Below are 17,386 nucleotides of genomic sequence, written 5' to 3' on the forward strand. Positions count from 1 at the left end.
TGTGTTCCCAGGTCACGTTTTGTTCATTCGTCAACTCCTCAGCTGATCTTGTTTCTTCAGACTTCAAACTGTAGACATCTGAATCCTCTCCCAGATGGGTTTCAGCTGAGCGGGGTAGTCTCACCAACACCTCCAAGTTGTTGGTTTCACAGGATCAGCAGCTGGGCCCTGGGTTGTCCTCAGACGGAGTGTTCAGATTTGTTCTGGTTCCGTCCCACGGAGATAGCTTCTTCCCCAGGTGTTGGGGTTAGAGGCGTCCCTGTTCCAAGCTGTGTCTGCTTTTCTCCGTCCCTGGGCCTGTCTACCTCTGCGGTCCGCCACCAGGCCTATATGTCCTTGTCAGCTACCGCTGGGTCTGTCTGCCTCTGCGGGCCGCCGCCGGGCCTGTATGACTCTGTCAGCTGCCGCTGAGCCTGTATGTCTTTGCCTGCGGCCGCCAGGCCTATATGTCCCTGTCAGCCGCTGGGCCCGTCTACCTCTGCGGGCTGCTGCTGCGGACCTACCTGTGTCTGCTTGTCTCTGCCGTGTGGCCTGTCTACCTCTGTGGGCCTGAATCACAAGTACTCTTAATGCCAAAATTACATCCCTAGCCCAGGATATTTCTATTCTTACCTTGGCTTTGTAAAAGAGTATTTTAAGACCTGTTCAGTTACTTCTAAGAGTTTTTAGTTTTATTTATAAAACTAGGGTGAAAAATTCTAAACGTCTATCTCTAGTATCAAAAAACAAAAACAGAAACAAAACCCACAAAACAAACAATAAAAAAACAAACCAAAAACTAAAGACATTTTATTTGGAGGCTAGAGAGACTGCTCAGCTGATAAGAGCACTTACTACTCATGCAGATGACCCAAGTTTGGTTCCTAGTACTCACTTTAGGTGGCTGACAATGTCTGAAACTACAACTCTAGAGGATCTGATGCCCTCTTCTGTCTTCCACGGGCTACTTCACTCACATGCACATACCCACAGATACACACATACACATGTAATTAAAAATAAAAATCATTTTTTAAAAAAGACTTCATTTGAATCCCTTAAGGGATAAGAGAATAAGTAAGGACAATAAAAATAACTCCAAAAAACAAATATAAGAATTCCAAGTATGCAGCAAAGAGTTTATTGAGATTAGGAGCCATTTAGTTCCTCCATAACTTGATGATTATCTTCTACATAAAGAAGCTTCTAAGAATGCTGTACTCTAATCAGTTGTCAGTATGTCTAAAGAGAAATCTAAGAAAGGATTTCTTCTTTCAAATATGCAAAAAAAATAATCCTAGGAGGAAAATATGAGAAACAGACAGTAGGGAAAAGGGTATAACTCAGCAGGTAGTTCTTTAATGTTATTTGTTAAAACATTTTAAAGGCTTTATTTCACAAGTTTAGTATATAGTAAGATACTTGTTACAAACAACTAAAAATTATCTTTAGATAAGCAAATCTCACCTTCATTCACTTTTGTCCCATGGTATTCTCTTCTGCTTTCCTACAAAGGAAAGCAATTAATGCCTTATTTTAAGTACCATAAATTTCTGAGAGGTAATAGTAGCAAAAATGTGTTTCAGCATCAGATCACTTCAATAAAATGATAAGGTAGCTGTTAGCTAGAAAACAGTGTATGAGTAATAATTGCTAATGGAACAATGGGTAGGTATAGGGCTTCATTTTAGGGTATCAAAAATGAAAGGGTAAATCAGAGATGATGGTAGGTTGGCAGTTACTGACTTTTGATTTAAGGCCATACCAGAGCCCATGTAATGTTGCTGGGAAGTAGAAAAATCATAAACTCAATGAAAGGTTCCATGAATCAAATCTCCTAACAAGAATTACTTGTTAAGATCCAAGTAAGTACTGTGGTACAGGCTTTTAATCTCAGAACTCAGGAAGCTGAGTCAGGACAATCTTATATTTAAAGTCATCCTGGATTACATAGTGATATTCTGTCTCAAAATTCAAGTAAATTAATTTTAGGGACACATTGCTTGTTAGGAGGCCTGATAGATTTAAACCACTATTAGTTAGTTTGATTTTTTTCCCCTGCATGTCCTCAATATGTCCCATACTCTAAAACAAATATATTATTAGACTGTCCTACCAGAAGAACTCAATCAAGGCCAAAATTGAAATATTAATAAAACACAGAATAAGCATTATAAAAAAAATCAGGTGCATAGAAAATCTCAATACAGAATGCCAACACTATATGCCTGTTGTTATGATGTGATGGTGAATAGACTGAATATCATTTGGTAATTAAGGGAATATACTTACGAAGTTACCCAGAAAGACCTCTGTATCTCTAACCCAAGAGATTTATTTGCATTTAAAGCCTCAACTCCCACAACTTTGCTTCTTCTGATAGTTTTCTCTCACCAATACCAATACTTCTCTCAGTACTTAGCTGTGCATCTATTCTTTCACTCAGTGGCCAATAATAGACTACACACCCGATTTCCCTTCCCCTTGATACTCACTGGTTTGTACTTTCATTCACTTCTTCCTGGTGTAGTAACACAGCTGTTCAGATTGTTTGGTCATCGGTATACTTTTCTACCATAATAATACATATTGTCAGATATAATCTGGGCTGTTTTCCTCCTAAATCACCCTCCTGTTTCAACTGGCTATGCAATTAAAAAATTTAGAGCTTTCTGCTGTGGGAAAATGCTCTTGTACACTGTAATGATTTGTTACTCCTATTGGTTTAGTAAAATGCTGATTGGCCATTAGCCAAGCAGAAAGTATAGGCAGGGAGACCAGACTAGGAGAATTCTGGGAAGAGGAAAGGAGAGATGGGGTCACCAGCCAGATGCAGAGGAAATAAGATGAGAATGCTGGACTGAGAAAAGGTACCAAGCCACATGGCTAAACGTGGAAAAAACTATAGGTTAATTTAAGCATTAAGAGCTAGTTAGTTATAAGCCTGAGCAATAGGCCAAACAGCTTGTAATTAATATAAGCCTCTGTGTGTTTATTTGGGACTGAATGGCTGCAGGACCCGGCAGGACAGAAGAAACTTCCGTCTACAGCTTTCTATGGGTTAACACTAAGATCCTCCACAATTTCAAAACCAGCAGACATATATCACTCAAACACACCCTATACACTAACCCAAAAAGACTGTTTTAATGACTCCTCATCTTATTTTGACTACATAGAATACCCTTTTCTGCTTTTTGAAATACCAGTGCTTTGAGACCATCAATAAATACAACTTATTTTCTGAAAGCTTTCGTGTTTCTTTATTCAATACAAGTATCTGATTCCAGATTTGGTTTATTCATTTACTTAACAAATATTGATATAAATCCCATGATGTACTTGGTACAATGTGGATAGAAGATACACACTCGAGTTAGCAGTGGAGAACATGCCTATAATCCCAGCACTTAGGAGGCTCAAACAGGAGAATCATGAAGTTGAAGTCAGCTTTACTAACTAGAAAGACCTGTAACTGAAGGAAGGAAAGAATGGCAGGAAAGATATACAGTTTACTACATAAAAGCTGGGAAATTGGGGCTAGAGAGATGGCTCAGTGGTTAAGAGCTCTGTCAATGAACTGGAGTTCAGTTCCTAGAAAACATGTTCATGAGTTCACAGATGCTGTAACTACAGTTCCAGGGGATCTGAAGCCATCTTCTGAATGTCAAGAGCATAAGACAGACAAGAGCACAAACACAAATCATGGTAATAGACACACCCAACCCAGACCAGACCAGACTGGCACAGACCAGACAAGACCAGACCAGACTGAGACCAGCACAGACCTGATCAGACCGGACTGGATCAGACTGGCCCAGACTGGTCCAGATTGGATCAGACCAGATCAGACCAGCACGGACTGGACCAGATGCAGGCAGGCAGGTAAGCAGGCAGGCAGCTTGTGCACACATGCTATCTTTTTAAAAACTGAGTGTTGTAGACTATTATTTTAACAGGCAAAGATGTGTTACATTTGGTTATGCTCTGGAATATTACTTGAACTGTGTAAAGGTGTGTCACTTTTGTTTATGCTACATTTGTTTAATGATGTAAGGATGTGTGTTTAATTATGTGAGGATATGTTGCATCTGTTTCACCTTGCTTGCCTAAGGCACCCGATTGGTCTAATAAAGAGCTGAATGCACAATAGCTAGGCAGAGAAAGGATAGGTGGGGCTGGGCAGGCAGAAAGAATAAGTAGGAAGAAAAATCTAGAGAGAGGAAGAACAAGAGAGAACAAGGGACATAACGTCCAGGGCAAGAAGCCAGGCAGACATCAACCACCCAGACATAGAGAAGCAGTAAAATCAAGAGTGAAATTAATTCATACCACTGGCAAAAAAATAAAATGAAATGATTCCTAATGATATTCTGCTATACTCATAGATTGGTGTCTAGCCCAAATGTCATCAGAGAGGCTTCATCTAGCAACTGATGAGAACAGATGCAGAGACCCACAGCCAAACATTAGTTGGACCTCGGGGGATTCTGCAGAAGAGGGGAAGGAAGGATTGTAGGATTGAGAAGAGTCAAGGACATCACTAGAAACTCCACAGAATCAACTAACCTCGGTTTATAGGGGCCCAGAGAGACTGAGCCAACAGCCTGCCTGGAACTGACCTAGGCCCTCTACAGCATGCTACAGTTGTGTAGCTTGATTTTCTTGTGGGACTCCTAACAGTGGAAGCAGGGGCTGTCTCTGACTCTTTTGCTTGCTTTTGGGACCCTACTCCTCATACTGGGTTGCCTAATCCAGCCTTAATATGAGAGGAAGGGCCTAGTCTTACTGCAACTTGATATACCATGGTTGGTTGATATTCATGGGAAATCTACTCTTTTCTGGAGAGAAACAGAGGAGGAGTGGATGGGGGTTGGGGAGAAAGGAGGTAGGGGAGAGATTGGGAGAAGAGGAATAGGGGAAGTGCAGTCAGCATGTAAAAATGACAATTAAAAACTGAAAAAAACAACCAAATTAAAAAAAAAGAATGGGTATATTTGCTACTCTCAAAATTGTTTATTTAGAACTCCTACAATGGTTGAACTTTATAGAAAAACAGATTTATTCATTCAGCTGAAGTAATAATTGTATAATAACCACGATTAATGTGAAAACAACATGAACTACAAAGAAATAAATTTGTCATCTGAGATGTTCAATGAAATAGGAATTTTTTTATTAGTTTAGGATGCTGAAATACACACACATATATATTCTCCTTTTTTGCTCCCTCTCCTCCCACATTTTGTCCCTTGCTCCCTGTGTGTGCATGTATGTGTGTCTTTTACTCTCACTTTTCTTATCCTCTCATTATATCTATGATGCTCACAATAGCCTTGATCACGGAAAACAAAAATTCATCTAAAAGTAATAATAAACCAAGAGTGGTGACTCATGCATTGAATTTCAAATGGATCACTGTGTCACAAAAATTGGTACAGATCTGAGGCCAGGCTGGGCTACATAGTAAGTTCCAAGACAACCTGGAATATACATTTATATTCTGTATCAACACAAAGAGAGGCTAGTAATAGCCACCTCATGTGTTTTAGGGAGCATCAAGGGAGCACACAGATTGACATCCATTTGTGAATCATAAAGTCCTATATACGGGCTGGAGAGATGGCTCAGAGGTTAAGAGCACTGACTGCTCTTCCAGAGGTCCTGAATTCGATTCCCAGCAACCACATGGTGGCTCACAACCATCTGTAATGAGATCTGATGCCCTCTTCTGGCCTGCAGACATACATGCAGGCAGAACATTGTATGCATAATAAATAAATAAATCTTTTAAAAAAATAAAGTCCTATATACATATGAATGTCATCATACTAAAGTTCTATTCCACAAAAGTGTGAATAGCAGCAGTAACTATGTTTTTGGCACCAAATCAAAGCCAATCGGGAATCCAGACTTGTCTGGCTAATTGTTAGAACAGGTGGTCTGAAGTTTATTTGCATAAAAGACTGGGATGGGTCTATAAAATACTCATTTTGAGGCTAGATTGAGACATAGTAACAAAGCAAAGAAAGAGATTAATGTTGCTACATCCAGAGACTATAGAAATCTAAAGTCAATTGTGAAGATCTGCCCTGGTGTGGTAGCACATGCTACCTATAATCCCAGCACTCCGGGCATGGAGGCTGTAGAATGAAGAGTTGAAGGCTGACTTTCATTCTATATGATACCTTACTTCAAAACCAACAACTCATGAAGCTCTCCAACTGACACCAGAAGCTGTGATCACTGAGAGTGACAAAGTGATGGCAATCATTTTAACTTTTCCCTCCAGCAAAAAGACTCCTAGGTCTTTAATTAGGAAAGACATCTGTCCCTGGCACATGAACTGGCTCTTTGGAACCTATTCCCTGTGATGGGATGCCTCTCTCAGCCTTGATGCAGGTGGGGAGGAGCTTTGTCCTGCCTCAAGTTGATATGCTACGCTTTGTTGACTCCCATGGAAGGCCTTACCCTTTCTGAGGAGTGGATGGGTGGGGGAATGGGATGAGAGGAGGGAGGGGAAACTGGTTGGTATGTAAAATAAATTTTAAGAATTTAATACATAATGAAAAAAAAAAAAAGAAAAGGCATCTATAACACAAATCTAGATGACTGCTTTTCGGCTGGAACACAGTGAAGTGCGTCTGAGCCATGTTTTAACAGTCCTGTAGCAAAAGGCCAATACACAAAGTGGGGAGTCACAGAACATGAAGAAATATTGACATGTTAAAATTCCAGAAATAGCTGGAGAGTTGTTGGAATAATATACAAAGATTGGTAAGAAAGAGGGCCTACATCAACTAGTCTACCTGTCAACTTGGAAGACAGAATTCACACAATGAGAATATATAAACAGAACCGATTAAAGTGAATTATTAGTTGGGCATGGCAGCTCATACCTGTAATCCCAGCACTTAGGAGGCTGGAGTAGGATGATTACTATTAGCTTGAGTCCAGCCTAGACTACATGGTACATTCTAAAACACCATAAGCAATAATGAGAAACCTTATCTTTAAAAAAAGACAACAGAGGCAAGATGTTGATCAGTTGATATATTCTTTGTCTAGTGTGCATTAAACCCTGGGTTTGATCTCTAGCACCACATACAATTGAGCATCATAGCATAGGTGCAGTGGGATGTCATTCTGTATGCTGTGAATGTGTGTTGCTCTGATTGGTTGACAAATAAAGTGCTGATTGGCCAGTAGCCAGGCAGGAAGTATAGGAGGGATAAGCAGACAAGGAAAATTCTGAGAAGAAGAGGGCAGAGTCAGGAGTCGCCAGCCAGACACAGAGGAAGCAAAATGACAAGGCAGAACTGAGAAAAGGCACCAAGCCACGTGGCTAAGCATAGATAAGAATTATGGGTTAATTTAAGTGTAAGAGCTAGTCAATAATAAGCCTGAGCTAATGGCCAAGCAGTTATAATTAATATAAGCCTCTGTGTGTTTACTTGGGGGACGTGAGTGGGAGAGATTTGTCCTGACCGCTGGCTGGCTGGGACACAAGAAAAATTTCAACTACACATATGTCTGTATTCCTAGCAAGGTAGAGGCAAAGGATAATAAGTCCAAGGTTCTCCTAAGTTACACAGCAAGTTTCAAAGGCAGCCTAGAATTTGTGAGAACTTTTCTCCAAAAAGGGTTTGTTTTAAAAAATGTTTTATCTCAAAAGATTTTACATAAACTATTTAGAATTACTTTTCATTAAAAAAAAATCTGCAATCTGCAGGGCTACAAGTACCACAATTTGAACAGCATTGATTTTGAGAATAAGTTACCTTGTTCTTATACATGCACACACACACACACACACACACACACACACACACACACACACCGAGTAATCTGCATTGAATTTTGAGGTGTTTATGTCTGAGAGCCATAAGCTTTACAAATTTTCAATCTTTGGTATCAAGAAAAAGGAAAATAACTGACCTTTTCTATTACTCAATTTCCCTCTAGAATTTTTCTGAATTTTATAGGTAGTAAATAAAATTCTACAATTCTTTTCCTTAATATCCATGGTCAGACATTGTGTTTTCAGAATTCTGTTAAAGTAAAAGTTTTCAAGACCTGGGGGGAAACAATTAAATGCAGATCGTGGTCATTGGTATCCAGGAGTATAGTTCCTCCAAGACAGATTTTTCTCTCTTCTTGATAGGCTTATTCCTGTTGTTGGCTTATGTATGTTTGACAAGTGGGAAACATGAAAATGACCATTACCCCATTTTGTCTTGAAATCTTTTCACTTTCACTTGTACCCCACAAAGTAGTCATCTTCATTTATGATTCAGAAATGGAAGAATTGTGATAATAGTGTGGATTCCTTTAGCCCGAATTTTTACTTAAATTAACAACATGAATTTATTAAATGCAGCTATAATAAACAAAAAATACTGAAATTATTGTACAAGTATATGTCTTTAAAGACATTTTTCAATAAATGGGTTAGTGTTGTTGGGATTACTAAATCTTAAACCCATGAAAACGTTTTAAATATATATACATGAACATGGATAGGAGCTAGTCCAGTGAAACTCAGTGGGTGACACACACACACAAACATGAAAGCAGGAAGGTGGCTGCTTGAGAAAAACAAGGGTTCCATGGGAAGTAAGAGGGAAGATGGAAGAGGGTAATGAGTGTCAAAATGACTAAAATTCATTCATTGTATGTATAAAGCTGTCAAAGAAAAAGTAACTAAAATTATAGTATAACATAAAACATATATAATACAGTCTAAGAAAAATTGTAGTATAGCATAAATTCTCAAAATAAGTACTATAAACCGTTATCACCAAATATAGTTATAAAAATAAAGACAAAAGTCATTTCCACTTCCATTACCTAAATATAATGACTTAGACTATGTCTTTTCTTTCAACCTACTTTCTATAAAGAGACGATTTTTAATTGTTATTACATTTTATTTATTTGTTTGAGTGTGTGAATTGGTGTGTGCATGCTTATGCTAATAGCCTGAGGGTTACTTTTTAAAAACATAACAGAACTCATGCAGGAGCTATATTAGTATGTAATGGTTTTTCCGCTTAATGTTACAGCCTAAGTATTTTCTATATTGCATAATATTCTCAAGCGGCCTTTTACATAGAGTAACAAAATAATTCACTTAATTATATACTGTAGATCACTTTAACATCCTCTTTTTAATTAATATTTAATGATACATAAATGTTAATTTTCATGATAATCATTACCTTGGATAACAATAAATTGTACAAAAAAATTATCTTGCCTATGCCATGTCATTTACACTAACTCTTTTTTATTATGGCTGATTACTGTAGCTATGATAAAATACATAAGGAAACAACATAAGGGAAGGATTTATTTAGGCTTAAAAGCTTCTGAGGTTTTGGTCATGGTTACTTCACCCCATCACCACAAGCCCGTGTCAAGTCAAAGAATCATGACAGAGAGGATATAGCGGGACAGAATTTTTCCCCTTCTGGTGGCTGAGCAGTAGAAAGAAAGTGTACCTGGACTATCTGGCTTCCTCCTCCTTCTCCCATTATCTCATCCAGACCCTAACATGTAACACTGTGCTAACCACAATCAGGGTAGGGCTAATTTCTTTGATCACCTTTGTAAATGCTTTCAAATATGCCTAGAAAGGTGTTTTCATAAACTAGCGTCTCTGAGTCTAATCAAGCTGATAACCACAATTAACCACTACCCCTTTATTTTTTTTTTATAAGAGGCATACTTTTCTTCACTTTAAAACTAGAGTAAAAATTAAATTTATTCTAACATGATAAGCTCAGTTGTTGTAACTTGAATAATGGTTCTGAATTTTACTTGGATAAGCTTTTATTTTGGATCATTTTTGCATGTATTTTCAGGGCACTAGGGGAAGAAGGATCATATCCCATCTCTGGTTACTCTATTGGCATCTGCTGCTCAAGTGTGTTAGGAGTCAAACACAGATGCTCTGCAAGAGCAGCAAATGTTCTTAACTGCTGGGCTGTCTCTACAGCCCACAGTCCCCACTTTTATGTCATACTTTAGATCAACTCAGGGTTTTGTACATGCTAGATAAGCACTTTACCTGCTAAGCCACATCCCCATTCCTAGCCAGGTGGACTCTTTCAGTGTGTCCATTGATCTTCAGCTACATAATAACATACCATCCTAGAGTATCTAATATTTTGAAAGGATCTAGTTCCTGATGCTGCTGGAAAAAGTTCCTTATTCAGGTCAAGCTCAAAGGAATGCAGCTTAGTTTGTTCATTTCCTTATTGTCATTTGGCAGGTAAATTGGGGGCTCACAGTCTCACCATTCATAAGCCTGTTGGATGATGGAGGGAAGGGGAATTACTGGCCCCTACAACCCTTGATTTCTGGTTGGATGACTGGAATTTTCCTTGTGGAGAAAGCTGGATTCCAAAAGCAGACATAGAACAAACTTCACACGACATTGTTTTAGCGCCATTGTTTCCATTATGGCAGCTGGCATGCAGCTGGTTAAAGCAGATAAAGGGCATAGAGGAAAAGAAATGTTATGTGGCCACTTTCATAAGCTACAACATGCTACCATTACCACTCAGTTACAGACCCTGTACCATGTAACCTGCTCTAGGGTACTACCCAGTTTGTTTTTCGGCAGCTGGTAGGGTTGAGAACACAGAAGCAATGATAGCTTTGGAATACTGCCTCCAGAGCTTTCCGACTAACTAGCCCACTGTCTGTTGTTTATGGGGTAAACCAGGAAATGAACTGTGCTGGCTTTATCTTCAATGTCTCTTGGATATTCTTAATATGAATTCTTAAATGCAGAAAACAGAATCCACTGAATACTTTAAGCACAAAATGTCTATCAAAATGTCAGCTGTGTGATATTAAAGTAGAAGCAGCCATGTTGTGGTTGAAGGTTTAATCAATAATGGGGGCAGGGGGAAAAAGGAGCAGAAATAGTGGAGATAAGGTAATCAAAACTGTCGATGTATGAATATGATTTATGGGGACCCCTAGTTGTTGCTAAATGAAATAACTCTGGGGTTTTTTAAGGACTTTGAGTGGAGGTACCAATAGGTGGATAATGCTGTTCACAAAAGCCATGGATTATTAACCAAAATCCTCAGTGCTAGACATGGGATTTTTTCCAATGATTTATTGGTCAGGAAGGTCCCACTGGACCCCTCAAACAACACAGGATACTGCTTTTGGTTGCTCCCCATAGCTAGATAGTAAGACCTTATTATTGAAGACACCACATGTTTGTGTTGCAGGACACAGAGACATTAATCAGAAGCTGACCAGGAAACTTCTTCCCTGTTGGCTAGCTTTCATAATGCCTGAAGGTGCTCTGCCGGCCTCTGGGGTAAAAAAGACACCAATAGTATTACCTAGTGCTAGAATCTGCTTGCTAAATTGCCTGCAAGTTGAACACTAATGCATAAAACTCTAAAAGCACAGGAACCTACATAGGCAATGTTTTTTTCATTTCCAACTTATATTTTAGAGGAAAGTAAAGCTAGAAGGTGTTTGCAATGGGTGCAAAGTGACCTAATCTGCAGTACAGTTGGCTGCCCTTATCTGTGATTTACATTTCATGGTTTCAGCTATCCACAGGCAACTGAAATCTGAAAATATTCAATGAAAATCCACTAATAAGCAATTCACAAACTGTTAAGTAACTTTTTAGTATGTTATCATTGTTCTGCTTTATAATTCATTGTTGCTAATCTCTTATTATACCCCACCTTTAAAACGGCTTATAGATGACTCAGTGGGTGTCTGTTCCATAAGCTCAGCAACTTGAGTTCAAGCCCAGGACTGACACATAGAGAGAGAAAGAGAAAACTAACTCTACAAAGCTGTCCTCTGACCTGCACATGCATGTCATGGCACATTCTCTCATATATACATGTCAGCACACACATAATAAGAATAATCGATAAAAGTAAAAAACTAAATGGTGTCATGGGTGGATAGGGGGAAAGAGGCATAAATAAAGACCCATGTTATCTGTGGTTTCAGGCACCTACTGGTAATCTTAGAATGTTCCCCTGCAGATAAGAGAAAGCTTCTGCTCTTTGTCCTGCTTTTAGTTGTGAATTCAGTTCCCTGAGCAACATGATCAGAGGCTTCAATATTCATTCCTGATGCTGGGAGACATTACAGGACATTCATTTTGCTTATGTGGATCACAAAAAGAAGAGTTCCAATCTGGAGCTCACAGCAGCAGTTTCCTAAGCATGCTGACTTCGTGATGTTAATAGAAACAACCTAATTCTGAATCCAGGAGCTCCCTGATTAGCCAAGAGGTAACAATAATGCCTTTCTGGTGAGGTTCTTTGGTGAGTCTGTGGGAATGGCCCCTGAATTTTTAAACTACAATATTTTACTTCAGCTCCTCCTGAAATTCTATAAATAATCCTTTCCTGTTTGAAATAGTTAAAATGCAGTTTTTTTTTTTTTTTTTTTTTTACAATTGAACACTAACCTAACCAGTTAAGACAAACATGGTATGTACTCACTTATAAGTGGATATTAGGCATTCAGTAAATGATAATCACACTATAATCCATAGACCCAGAGAAGTTAAATAAAGAGGATAGATCTAGGGGCAATGCATGGATCTCCCTGGGAAGGGGAAATAGAATAGATTTTGTGGGTAGACTGAGGACAGGTGGGGATGGGAACAGAACGGATCAGGCAGGGTTGGAGAGACAGAGGGAGAGAGTACAGGGAAAGATGACTGGAGTGGGGGGGGCATTTGCGGGGAGATGTGGAAAACAAGCACAGTGGAAATTATGAGGGTGACCCTAGCAAGGATTCCTAGTTAGTGGAGGATATGGAACCTGAACTGGCCATCCTCTGTAACCAGGGCAGGCCCCCAATGTTGGGACTGGAACACTCTCCTAGCCATAAAACCTATGACCCATAACCTGTCCTGCCTGCAAGATTTTCTGGGGTGTGGGATGACCCATGCCTAGCAGGCTTGAGGCCCAGCCAAGTAAAAAAGATACTTTCTGAGAGACAGCCTGGGTCTGCCTAAGGGCCTACACAACAGCAGCTGAGACATGATCTGGAGATGACCTAGACCAATGAGAGGCAGCCATGTCACACCAGCAGATGCATATTCATCAGACCTCCCCCCAGGGAGGAGTAGAGGGTATATAGGGCTTGCCTCTAACTGAATAAACTGAGCTTGTTGTTTCGACATTCTCCCCATTCTCCAGGAGTCTGTGTGCCATTGACTCTGTGCCTACTTGGCCCTCTCCCCCAAAGGGAACAACAGAAAGGACCCTGTTACACTGGGGCAATGGTGTCTCAGAGCTTATGGGAGTGGTCAACCAATGATTGGTCTAACTTGAGGTCCACATCCACTCTGTGAATGGGAGCCTATGCCTGACACTGCCGAAATGGCCAGGATCTGGAAGCTGGATGGTTCAGAGACCTAGGGTAGAACCAAACACAACTGACAAAAAAAGAAGAAGAAAAAGAAGTCAATGTAATGATTCCTAATGATAGACTGCTATACTCATAGATTGGTGCCTAGCCCAACAGTCATCAGAGAGGCTTCACCCAGCAACTGATGGAAACAGATGTAGAGACCAACAGCCAAACACTATGTGGACCTCAGGGAACCCCATGGAAGAGGTGAAGGAAGGATTGTAGGAACCAGAGGGGTCGAGGACACCAGGAGAACATGGCTCACAGAATCAACTAAGCAGGACTCATAGGGACTCACAGAGCCTGAAGTAGCAACCACTGAGCCTGCATGGAAATTCACCAGGCCCTCTGTATACATACTATGTTTTTTTTTTCCTTTTTGGACTATTAACTGTGGGAATAGGGGTGTCTCTGACTTGTTTGCCTGTTTGTGGGACCCTTTTCTTCCTACTGGGTTGCCTCATCCAGCCTTGATATGAGTTTTTTGTGCCTAGTCTTAGTGCATCCTGTTAGGCCGTGTTCAATTGATATCCTTGGGAGGCCTGCTCCTTTCTGAAGAGAAACAGAGGAGGAATGGATCTGGGGGAGGTGGGACATGGCAGGGAGGGACTGGAAGGAGGGAAGGAAGGGGAGACTGTCATCAGGATGTATTATATGAGAGAATAATACCTATTTTAAAAGTTGAACTTATGTAAGTAAAGAGAAAAATGGTGGTCACCAGGATCTTAGGAAAAGGGGTGAATTTTAAAAGATTCTGAAGTTTCAGTTAGTTTGAATATAATTGACCCCCATAATCACATAGGGAGTGGCATTAGGAGGTGTGGCTTTGTGGAGTGGGTATGGCCTTGTTGAAGGAAGTGTGTCATTGTGGGAGGGGCTTCGAGGTTTCCTGTACTCAGGATACCACCCAGTGTCTGAGTTGGCCTCCTGTTACCTGCAAGATGGAGGACTCTCAGCTACTCATCCAGCCCAATGTTCGCCTGCATTTCGCCATGCTCTCCACCATGATGATAATGGACTGAACCTCTGAAACTGTTAGTGAGCTCCCTTAATTAAATGTTTTCCTTCTAAGAGTTGCCATGGTCATAGTTCTCTTCACAGCAATAGAAACCCTGAGACAGGTAGATGGAATAATCTTTAGTGATCTACCATATATAAACATGATTGTAATCAACAACAATAATGCACTTTTAATTTCGACATTGTTGTAAGAACCAGGTGTAGTAGTGTATAATTCTGGCCCTTGGGAGGTAGAGACAGGAAGATGACGATAACCTGGGCAATGTAAGACCTTATTTCAAAACAAAACAGCTGAAGCTGGTGACATACACCTACAGTCCCCATTCTGAGGAGGCTGAGGCAGGAGGATCATAGTTTGAGGTCAGTCTGGATTTCTTTTTTATCTTTGGCAATTTGTCTCAAAATTATTTATTTGTTTGTTTGTTTATTGGTGTGTGTGTGTGTGTGTGTGTGTGTGTGTGTGTGTGTGTGTGTGTGTGTGTGTTTGCTACACGAGTGCATATGTACATGTGTGTGGAGATCCGAGGACAACTATGGTAGTCAGTTTTCTCCTTCCACCTCATAAGCCCTGGGGGGATTGAACTCAGGTTGTCAAGCTTGGTGGCATGAACCCAGTCTTTTTGCCCACCATCTTTGTCTGTTTTTAATCTTTTTATTCTTGCTATAACAGCCCTATTTCCTCATCTCAAACACTACACATACGGTTATAACAGGTCAACTAAAGATATTATATATACATATCATATTAATAATACACCATATTAATAGTAACTACATCAATAGTGAACTGTATGAAAGTACTTTAAGAATATCTACATATTTACAAATAAAAAAAGTATATTTTTATACATTTATAAGTGAAGTATATTTTAAAGTATCTGTTACATATATACTTATAATTATTCCCTTAGAATGTTTAATTTCCTAAATATTTTCTACTAATGAAATTTCTATCCACAATTAGGATCCCTTTCTAGTATTTATTCATTCCCCAAAAAAGGAATTTTGACTAAGATTGAATTATTTATTGCCTAATTTGATTAATAAATAATGATAGTATCTTATTGTCTCAATGAACATTTTTATATACCAGAATACTTGAACCTTTTGTACATTTATTAAATATACTTACTTCTTCTTATGTAGTCTTCAAAGTTGGAAAGGTTTTGAGTGTATAGTAAAACCTTACCTGGATTTAATTATATCTCTAGTGAATGAAACTGTGAAAGTCATTTTTCTTAAACACACAGAGACTAAGTGCTGCCATAATTAATTTTTATTAAATTATTTGAGCTCCAAAACCAAATTTAAGGTAACTGATTCTTTTCTAATCTTTTATGTGTGTGTGATGTGTATGTGTGTGGAGATGCTTGTGCCCCGGCATGTGCTTGAAGGATAGAGGACAACTTTCAGGGGATGGTCCACATTTCTGAGGCAGATTTCTTTTGTTTCTGCTGTGCTGAGTAGTTCAGGATAGCTGGACTGTCAGCTTCTGGGTGGTGGTACTCCTCTCTCTGCCTCCCATTGTACAATAGAGTGCTGGGATCCTGGAAGTGGGCCACAATAATCCATTTCAATCTTGTGTTCTGGCCCTTGAGACCTGCATGGCAAGTGCTTTTTACCCAAAGAACCATCTCACTGGCCTCGTAATTGGTTCTTTTCAGTAGTTCAAATACCTAAGTTATCATCAGTTTGAATATTTCAAACACCTTGTGTAGTAGAGAAAAAAATGAACAGGTGTTTGGTTAGAGAACTTATGCCTATGAAACGCCTCAAGTTCCAATTTGACCATCAATCAAGATACTGAACTTGAATAGCTTGAATCCCTTATCCAACATCAATCTCTGAATGATCACAGCTGTATTCAGTTCACCTCATCTAACCGAGGTGGCCAGTGCCATTCTCCATGCACTTCAGCCTTCCCAGTTAGGAGTACAGGAGTCCTCTCTTCACTGGTCCGCAAGGTGTATTTTTCCTGCTCTCTTTGCTCTCCTTGTGCTGGTCCTGATCCACTCGCTCATTACACAACATCACAACAGACCTCCTTTTGAAAGTCTGCGTTTAAGAACACTGAAGCCAGGCCTGGTCTGCAATCTCAGATACTCAAGAAAGAGACTGAGGCAAGAACACATGTTCAGTTCCAGCTTGGGCAAGGTAGTGAGAGCTGGTCTCCAAATAAATGTTAAAAGAGGGCTGGGTTGTAGCATGGTGGAGAAGTGGGTTCAATCCCCAATACCCATTACTGGGAAAGACGAAACTTTTAATCGTTTCATGGTACATGACATATATGGCAGTAACTGGCCCAACAGTAACTGACCCAAGTAAGCACACACTAGATGACAGGATTACTTCATGGGCTCCAAGGACGTGAGAATACAGCTATAAAACAAAAAGATCCCTGCCATCTACGAACCTTACAATTATCGATCTCTTCCTTGTCCGGCTCCAAACTATGTCTCTCATTTTCCCCTCAAATAATCATTATTTTGGCATTTAATTCTTTAGATTATTTTTTTCTGGCTTTAAATTTTCTTACAAATGAATTATACAGTGTATATTTTTTGTTTGGCTTTCATTCAACAACATATTGGCAAGAAAAAAATCCACATCATTCTGCATGGCAGTAGTTTATATGTTTTTGGCTGCTATATAATATTCCATCTGGTAAACATGATTTATCTATTAAAAAAAGAAATAAAGGAAATTGTTAAAAAATCTTGGGAAGTTCAGGACCTGGTCTGGGGACTGTCAGTAGTGAAATCAGTGCGGTCCATAAATAATGCCTAGGATCTGAGGAGACAGACTAATCTCTAGCAGTCATTTACAAAACGTGTCCTGTAATTAGCCTCAAAAGATGCTCATGAGGTGGGGCTTATTAAAATTCCCTCTTTGGGGGGGGGGCTTCCAAGAGATTCTTCTGAGATCCTTCCAAAGCCCAGGATTACGTAAGAGGCAAACAATTGAC

The sequence above is a fragment of the Peromyscus maniculatus genome, chromosome X (genome assembly GCF_049852395.1).
Source record: "Peromyscus maniculatus bairdii isolate BWxNUB_F1_BW_parent chromosome X, HU_Pman_BW_mat_3.1, whole genome shotgun sequence".
Taxonomy (NCBI): Eukaryota; Metazoa; Chordata; class Mammalia; order Rodentia; family Cricetidae; genus Peromyscus; species Peromyscus maniculatus.